This window comes from Pseudophryne corroboree, assembly GCF_028390025.1.
Source record: "Pseudophryne corroboree isolate aPseCor3 chromosome 7 unlocalized genomic scaffold, aPseCor3.hap2 SUPER_7_unloc_8, whole genome shotgun sequence".
NCBI lineage: Eukaryota > Metazoa > Chordata > Amphibia > Anura > Myobatrachidae > Pseudophryne > Pseudophryne corroboree.
The window spans coordinates 407,439-416,032 of record NW_026967617.1 but is presented as its reverse complement, the minus strand read 5'-3'; the positions used below and the strand labels follow the sequence as shown (position 1 = coordinate 416,032).

Genomic DNA, 8,594 nt, shown 5'->3' with positions numbered 1-8,594 from the left:
TTTGTTTTTGTCAATTACCCTTTTAATAATAGGGTAAAGAAAATTAAGTGGATTTTTTAAAGAAAACTATACTGTCAATATACTATTAAAACAAATTAAAATGGTAAAAGTTATTGTACTTTAAGTAAAAATAAAAGAGCAAAAATATCAATCCCAGTTTTGATTACTTTAATTAACAAAAAAAATGCATATAGCAGAGGATAGTTTCAATCTGCCTACCTCTGGGTAATGGGCCCAGCATGCTTCCATTGCAGTACTCTGCTGCACATGTAAGTGCAAGAGATCCTGAAGCACTCACTCATCATGGGAAAGTACCAATGTGTTTCTTCATTGGTTGATGGAAGAAACATCTTACAAAAACTCTCCAGATTATTGACTTTTTAAAGTTTTTCTAGGAAACGTTCTAGATGTATGCTTATTAGCCTTTGTCAGTATGTACTTTTTGCAAAGTGTCTCTGTGGCGCAATCGGTTAGTGTGTCTGGCTACTAACCAAAAGGTTGGTGGTTCAATCCCACCCAGGGACGTAATTGACCTTGTTTTCAGATTTTGGTGATCTTTAAGTAGACAAGTCAAAATTTCAAACCCCCTGTTATGGTGTAGGGTACCTGGCCTTCTCTGATGTAATTAGAGTTAGATTTGATTCATTGATTTTATAAAAACAGCTAGGAAGCACAATTTAGCAGTGGGTTGCAGAGAAAAAGAAATATGCTGGCAAAAAAAATCCAATTGAGTGATTAAACAGCTCTTCATTTTCTGGCTTTATTTTTATGCTAACAAATTTGTTCTCTGAAAAGTGTCCACAAAGCCAAGTCTCTGATTAACACCTTTGTAGGGATGGTTTTTCACCTATTACTAAATTAAACTTGCTTCATTGGAAAGGCAGCAAGATGCATCCTCATTTCAATGTCTACTGAAATAATACAGGTTGACACCAGGAAACATTAACGCCACTGCATCCTTGCTGCTTTCTCATGTAGAAGTCTGTTTAATGTGAAAACAAGGTGATATCTAATTAGCACACAGGTAAGGAATTAAGAAAATCTTTATTTAAGGGTGAAGATGTTTCTCACAAAATCGTTGCCCCAATGCATCATTGAAATTCAAGCTGGAAAGATGATTTTAATATATCACTTGTACATTTTGTATTGCTCTTCTGGTGACAATGCAGTTTGTTTTTGTCAATTACCCTTTTAATAATAGGGTAAAGAAAATTAAGTGGATTTTTTAAAGAAAACTATACTGTCAATATACTATTAAAACAAATTAAAATGGTAAAAGTTATTGTACTTTAATGAAAAATAAAAGAGCAAAAATATCAATCCCAGTTTTGGATTACTTTAATTAACAAAAAAAATGCATATAGCAGAGGATAGTTTTAATCTGCCTACCTCTGGGTTATGGGCCCAGCATGCTTCCATTGCAGTACTCTGCTGCACATGTAAGTGCCAGAGATCCTGAAGCACTCACTCATCATGGGAAAGTACCAATGTGTTTCTTCGTTGGTTGATTTAAGAAAATTCTTACAAAAACTCTCCAGATTATTGACTTTTTAAAGTTTTTCTAGGAAACGTTCTAGATGAATGCTTATTAGCCTTTGTCAGTATGTACTTTTTGCAAAGTGTCTCTGTGGCGCAATCGGTTAGTGTGTCTGGCTACTAACCAAAAGGTTGGTGGTTCAATCCCACCCAGGGACATAATTGACCTTGTGATCAGGTTTTGGTGATATTTAAGTAGACAAGTCAAAATTTCAAAGCCCCTCTTATGTTGTAGGGTACCTAGCCTTCTCTGATGTAATCAGAGTGAGATTTGATTAAGTGATTTTATAAAAAAACAGCTAGGAAGCACAATTTAGCAATGGGTTGCAGAGAAAAAAATATGCTGGTAGAAAAATCCAATTGAGTGATTAAACAGCTCTTCATTTTCTGCCTTTATTTTTATGCTAACAAATTTGTTCTCTAAAAAGTGTCCACAAAGCCAAGTCTCTGATTAACACCTTTGTAGGGATGGTTTTTCACCTATAACTAAATTAAACTTGCTTCATTGGAAAGGCAGCAAGATGCATCCTCATTTCAATGTCTACTGAAATAATACAGGTTGACACCAGGAAACATTAACGCCACTGCATCCTTGCTGCTTTCTCATGTGGAAGTCTGTTTAATGTGAAAACAAGGTGATATCTAATTAGCACACAGGTAAGGAATTAAGAAAATCTTTATTTAAGGGTGAAGATGTTTCTCACAAAATCGTTGCCCCAATGCATCATTGAAATTCAAGCTGGAAAGATGATTTTAATATATCACTTGTACATTTTGTATTGCTCTTCTGGTGACAATGTAGTTTGTTTTTGTCATTTACCCTTTTAATAATAGGGTAAAGAAAATTAAGTGGATTTTTTAAAATAAAACTATACTGTCAATATACTATTAAAACAAATTAAAATGGTAAAAGTTATTGTACTTTAAGTAAAAATAAAAGAGCAAAAATATCAATCCCAGTTTTGATTACTTAAATTAACAAAAAAAATGCATATAGCAAAGGATAGTTTCAATCTGCCTACCTCTGGGTTATGAGCCCAGCATGCTTCCATTGCAGTACTCTGCTGCACATGTAAGTGCAAGAAATCCTGAAGCACTCCCTCATCATGGGAAAGTACCAATGTGTTTCTTCGTTGGTTGATGGAAGAAACATCTTACAAAAACTCTCCAGATTATTGACTTTTTAAAGTTTTTCTAGGAAACGTTTTAGATGAATGCTTATTAGCCTTTGTCAGTATGTATTTTTGCAAAGTGTCTCTGTGGCGCAATCAGTTAGTGTGTATGGCTATTAATCAAAAGGTTGGTGGTTCAATCCCACCCAGGGACGTAATTGACCTTGTTATCAGATTTTGGTGATCTTTAAGTAGACAAGTCAAAATGTCAAACCCCCTCTTATGGTGTAGGGTACCTGGCCTTCTCTGATGTAATCAGAGTTAGATTTGATTCAGTGATTTTATAAAAACAGCTAGGAAGCACAATTTAGCAGTGGGTTGCAGAGAAAAAGAAATATGCTGGCAAAAAAATCCAATTGAGTGATTAAACAGCTTTTCATTTTCTGGCTTTATTTTTATGCTAACAAATTTGTTCTCTGAAAAGTGTCCACAAAGCCAAGTCTCTGATGAACACCTTTGTAAGGATGGTTTTTCACCTATTACTAAATTAAACTTGCTTCATTGGAAAGGCAGCAAGATGCATCCTCATTTCAATGTCTACTGAAATAATACAGGTTGACACCAGGAAACATTAACGCCACTGCATCCTTGCTGCTTTCTCATGTGGAAGTCTGTTTAATGTGAAAACAAGGTGATATCTAATTAGCACACAGGTAAGGAATTAAGAAAATCTTTATTTAAGGGTGAAAATGTTTCTCACAAAATCGTTGCCCCAATGCATCATTGAAATTCAAGCTGGAAAGATGATTTTAATATATCACTTGTACATTTTGTATTGCTCTTCTGGTGACAATGCAGTTTGTTTTTGTCAATTACCCTTTTAATAATAGGGTAAAGAAAATTAAGTGGATTTTTGAAAGAAAACAATACTGTCAATATACTATTAAAACAAATTAAAATGGTAAAAGTCATTGTACTTTAAGTAAACATAAAATAGCTAACATATCAATCCCAGTTTTGGATTACTTTAACAAAAAAAATGCATATAGCAGAGGATAGTTTCAATCTGCCTACCTCTGGGTAATGGGCCCAGCATGCTTCCATTGCTGTACTCTGCTGCACATGTAAGTGCCAGAGATCCTGAAGCACTCACTCATCATGGGAAAGTACCAATGTGTTTCTTCGTTGGTTGATTTAAGAAAATTCTTACAAAAACTCTCCAGATTATTGACTTTTTAAAGTTTTTCTAGGAAACGTTCTAGATGAATGCTTATTAGCCTTTGTCAGTATGTACTTTTTACAAAGTGTCTCTGTGGCGCAATCGGTTAGTGTGTCTGGCTACTAACCAAAAGGTTGGTGGTTTAATCCCACCCAGGGACATAATTGACCTTGTGATCAGGTTTTGGTGATATTTAAGTAGACAAGTCAAAATTTCAAACCCCCTCTTATGGTGTAGGGTACCTGGCCTTCTCTGATGTAATCAGAGTGAGATTTGATTCAGTGATTTTATAAAAAAACAGCTAGGAAGCACAATTTAGCAATGGGTTGCAGAGAAAAAAATATGCTGGTAGAAAAATCCAATTGAGTGATTAAACAGCTCTTCATTTTCTGCCTTTATTTTTATGCTAACAAATTTGTTCTCTAAAAAGTGTCCACAAAGCCAAGTCTCTGATTAACACCTTTGTAGGGATGGTTTTTCACCTATAACTAAATTAAACTTGCTTCATTGGAAAGGCAGCAAGATGCATCCTCATTTCAATGTCTACTGAAGTAATACAGGTTGACACCAGGAAACATTAACGCCACTGCATCCTTGCTGCTTTCTCATGTGGAAGTCTGTTTAATGTGAAAACAAGGTGATATCTAATTAGCACACAGGTAAGGAATTAAGAAAATCTTTATTTAAGGGTGAAGATGTTTCTCACAAAATCGTTGCCCCAATGCATCATTGAAATTCAAGCTGGAAAGATGATTTTAATATATCACTTGTACATTTTGTATTGCTCTTCTGGTGACAATGTAGTTTGTTTTTGTCAATTACCCTTTTAATAATAGGGTAAAGAAAATTAAGTGGATTTTTTAAAATAAAACTATACTGTCAATATACTATTAAAACAAATTAAAATGGTAAAAGTTATTGTACTTTAAGTAAAAATAAAAGAGCAAAAATATCAATCCCAGTTTTGATTACTTAAATTAACAAAAAAAAATGCATATAGCAAAGGATAGTTTCAATCTGCCTACCTCTGGGTTATGGGCCCAGCATGCTTCCATTGCAGTACTCTGCTGCACATGTAAGTGCAAGAGATCCTGAAGCACTCACTCATCATGGGAAAGTACCAATGTGTTTCTTCGTTGGTTGATGGAAGAAACTTCTTACAAAAACTCTCCAGATTATTGACTTTTTAAAGTTTTTCTAGGAAACGTTTTAGATGAATGCTTATTAGCCTTTGTCAGTATGTACTTTTGCAAAGTGTCTCTGTGGCGCAATCAGTTAGTGTGTATGGCTATTAACCAAAAGGTTGGTGGTTCAATCCCACCCAGGGACGTAATTGACCTTGTTATCAGATTTTGGTGATCTTTAAGTAGACAAGTCAAAATTTCAAACCCCCTCTTATGGTGTAGGGTACCTGGCCTTCTCTGATGTAATCAGAGTTAGATTTGATTCAGTGATTTTATAAAAACAGCTAGGAAGCACAATTTAGCAGTGGGTTGCAGAGAAAAAGAAATATGCTGGCAAAAAAATCCAATTGAGTGATTAAACAGCTCTTCATTTTCTGGCTTTATTTTTATGCTAACAAATTTGTTCTCTGAAAAGTGTCCACAAAGCCAAGTCTCTGATGAACACCTTTGTAAGGATGGTTTTTCACCTATTACTAAATTAAACTTGCTTCATTGGAAAGGCAGCAAGATGCATCCTCATTTCAATGTCTACTGAAATAATACAGGTTGACACCAGGAAACATTAACGCCACTGCATCCTTGCTGCTTTCTCATGTGGAAGTCTGTTTAATGTGAAAACAAGGTGATATCTAATTAGCACACAGGTAAGGAATTAAGAAAATCTTTATTTAAGGGTGAAAATGTTTCTCACAAAATCGTTGCCCCAATGCATCATTGAAATTCAAGCTGGAAAGATGATTTTAATATATCACTTGTACATTTTGTATTGTTTTTCTGGTGACAATGTAGTTTGTTTTTGTCAATTACCATTTTAATTTTAGGGTAAAGAAAATTAATGGATTTTTAAAAGAAAACAATACTTTCAATATACTATTAAAACAAATTAAAATGGTAAAAGTTATTGTACTTTAATGAAAAATAAAAGAGCAAAAATATCAATCCCAGTTTTGGATTACTTTAATTAACAAAAAAAATGCATATAGCAGAGGATAGTTTTAATCTGCCTACCTCTGGGTTATGGGCCCAGCATGCTTCCATTGCAGTACTCTGCTGCACATGTAAGTGCAAGAGATCCTGAAGCACTCACTCATCATGGGAAAGTACCAATGTGTTTCTTCATTGGTGGATGGAAGAAACATCTTACAAAAACTCTCCAGTTTATTGACTTTTTAAAGTTTTTCTAGGAAATGTTTTAGATGAATGCTTATTAGCCTTTGTCAGTATGTACTTTTGCAAAGTGTCTCTGTGGCGCAATCAGTTAGTGTGTACGGCTATAAACCAAAAGGTTGGTGGTTCAATCCCACCCAGGGACGTAATTGACCTTGTTATCAGATTTTGGTGATCTTTAAGTAGACAAGTCAAAATTTCAAATCCCCTCTTATGGTGTAGGGTACCTGGCCTTCTCTGATGTAATCAGAGTTAGATTTGATTCAGTGATTTTATAAAAACAGCTAGGAAGCACAATTTAGCAGTGGGTTGCAGAGAAAAAGAAATATGCTGGCAAAAAAATCCAATTGAGTGATTAAACAGCTCTTCATTTTCTGGCTTTATTTTTATGCTAACAAATTTGTTCTCTGAAAAGTGTCCACAAAGCCAAGTCTCTGATGAACACCTTTGTAGGGATGGTTTTTCACCTATTACTAAATTAAACTTGCTTCATTGGAAAGGCAGCAAGATGCATCCTCATTTCAATGTCTACTGAAATAATACAGGTTGACACCAGGAAACATTAACGCCAATGCATCCTTGCTGCTTTCTCATGTGGAAGTCTGTTTAATGTGAAAACAAGGTGATATCTAATTAGCACACAGGTAAGGAATTAAGAAAATCTTTATTTAAGGGTGAAGATGTTTCTCACAAAATCGTTGCCCCAATGCATCTTTGAAATTCAAGCTGGAAAGATGATTTTAATATATCACTTGTACATTTTGTATTGCTCTTCTGGTGACAATGTAGTTTGTTTTTGTCAATTACCATTTTAATAATAGGGTAAAGAAAATTAAGTGGATTTTTGAAAGAAAACAATACTGTCAATATACTATTAAAACAAATTAAAATGGTAAAAGTCATTGTACTTTAAGTAAACATAAAATAGCTAACATATCAATCCCAGTTTTGGATTACTTTAACAAAAAAAATGCATATAGCAGAGGATAGTTTCAATCTGCCTACCTCTGGGTAATGGGCCCAGCATGCTTCCATTGCAGTACTCTGCTGCACATGTAAGTGCAAGAGATCCTGAAGCACTCACTCATCATGGGAAAGTACCAATGTGTTTCTTCGTTGGTTGATTTAAGAAAATTCTTACAAAAACTCTCCAGATTATTGACTTTTTAAAGTTTTTCTAGGAAACGTTCTAGATGAATGCTTATTAGCCTTTGTCAGTATGGACTTTTTGCAAAGTGTCTCTGTGGCGCAATCGGTTAGTGTGTCTGGCTACTAATCAAAAGGTTGGTGGTTCAATCCCACCCAGGGACATAATTGACCTTGTGATCAGGTTTTGGTGATATTTAAGTAGACAAGTCAAAATTTCAAACCCCCTCTTATGGTGTAGGGTACCTGGCCTTCTCTGATGTAATCAGAGTGAGATTTGATTCAGTGATTTTATAAAAAACAGCTAGGAAGCACAATTTAGCAGTGGGTTGCAGAGAAAAAGAAATATGCTGGCAAAAAAATCAAATTGAGTGATTAAACAGCTCTTAATTTTCTGGCTTTATTTTTATGCTAACAAATTTGTTCTCTGAAAAGTGTCCACAAAGCCAAGTCTCTGATTAACACCTTTGTAGGGATGGTTTTTCACCTATTACTAAATTAAATTTGCTTCATTGGAAAGGCAGCAAGATGCATCCTCATTTCAATGTCTGCTGAAATAATACGGGTTGACACCAGGAAACATTAACGCCACTGCATCCTTGCTGCTTTCTCATGTGGAAGTCTGTTTAATGTGAAAACAAGGTGATATCTAATTAGCACACAGGTAAGGAATTAAGAAAATCTTTATTTAAGGGTGAAGATGTTTCTCACAAAATCGTTGCCCCAATGCATCATTGAAATTCAAGCTGGAAAGATGATTTTAATATATCACTTGTACATTTTGTATTGCTCTTCTGGTGACAATGTAGTTTGTTTTTGTCAATTACCCTTTTAATAATAGGGTAAAGAAAATTAAGTGGATTTTTTAAAAGAAAACTATACTGTCAATATACTATTAAAACAAATTAAAATGGTAAAAGTTATTGTACTTTAAGTAAAAATAAAAGAGCAAAAATATCAATCCCAGTTTTGATTACTTAAATTAACAAAAAAAAATGCATATAGCAAAGGATAGTTTCAATCTGCCTACCTCTGGGTTATGGGCCCAGCATGCTTCCATTGCAGTACTCTGCTGCACATGTAAGTGCAAGAGATCCTGAAGCACTCACTCATCATGGGAAAGTACCAATGTGTTTCTTCGTTGGTTGATGGAAGAAACAATTTACAAAAACTCTCCAGATTATTGACTTTTTAAAGTTTTTCTAGGAAACGTTCTAGATGTATGCTTAT

General features: G+C 34.6%; 4 non-coding genes across 4 annotated transcripts; all 4 read left to right on the top strand.

Moving 5' to 3' along the window:
• Positions 1 to 451: 451 nt before the first annotated feature.
• On the top strand, positions 452 to 525 carry TRNAS-ACU (transfer RNA serine (anticodon ACU)). Its single transcript has one exon. It is a non-coding gene; the product is annotated as a tRNA-Ser (tRNA).
• A 1,096-nt stretch (positions 526 to 1,621) lies between these two features.
• On the top strand, positions 1,622 to 1,695 carry TRNAS-ACU (transfer RNA serine (anticodon ACU)). The gene has a single exon. It is a non-coding gene; the product is annotated as a tRNA-Ser (tRNA).
• Positions 1,696 to 3,954: 2,259 nt separating this feature from the next.
• TRNAS-ACU (transfer RNA serine (anticodon ACU)) lies at positions 3,955 to 4,028 on the top strand. Its single transcript has one exon. It is a non-coding gene; the product is annotated as a tRNA-Ser (tRNA).
• Positions 4,029 to 7,455: 3,427 nt separating this feature from the next.
• Positions 7,456 to 7,529, top strand: TRNAS-ACU (transfer RNA serine (anticodon ACU)). Its single transcript has one exon. It is a non-coding gene; the product is annotated as a tRNA-Ser (tRNA).
• Positions 7,530 to 8,594: the final 1,065 nt, after the last annotated feature.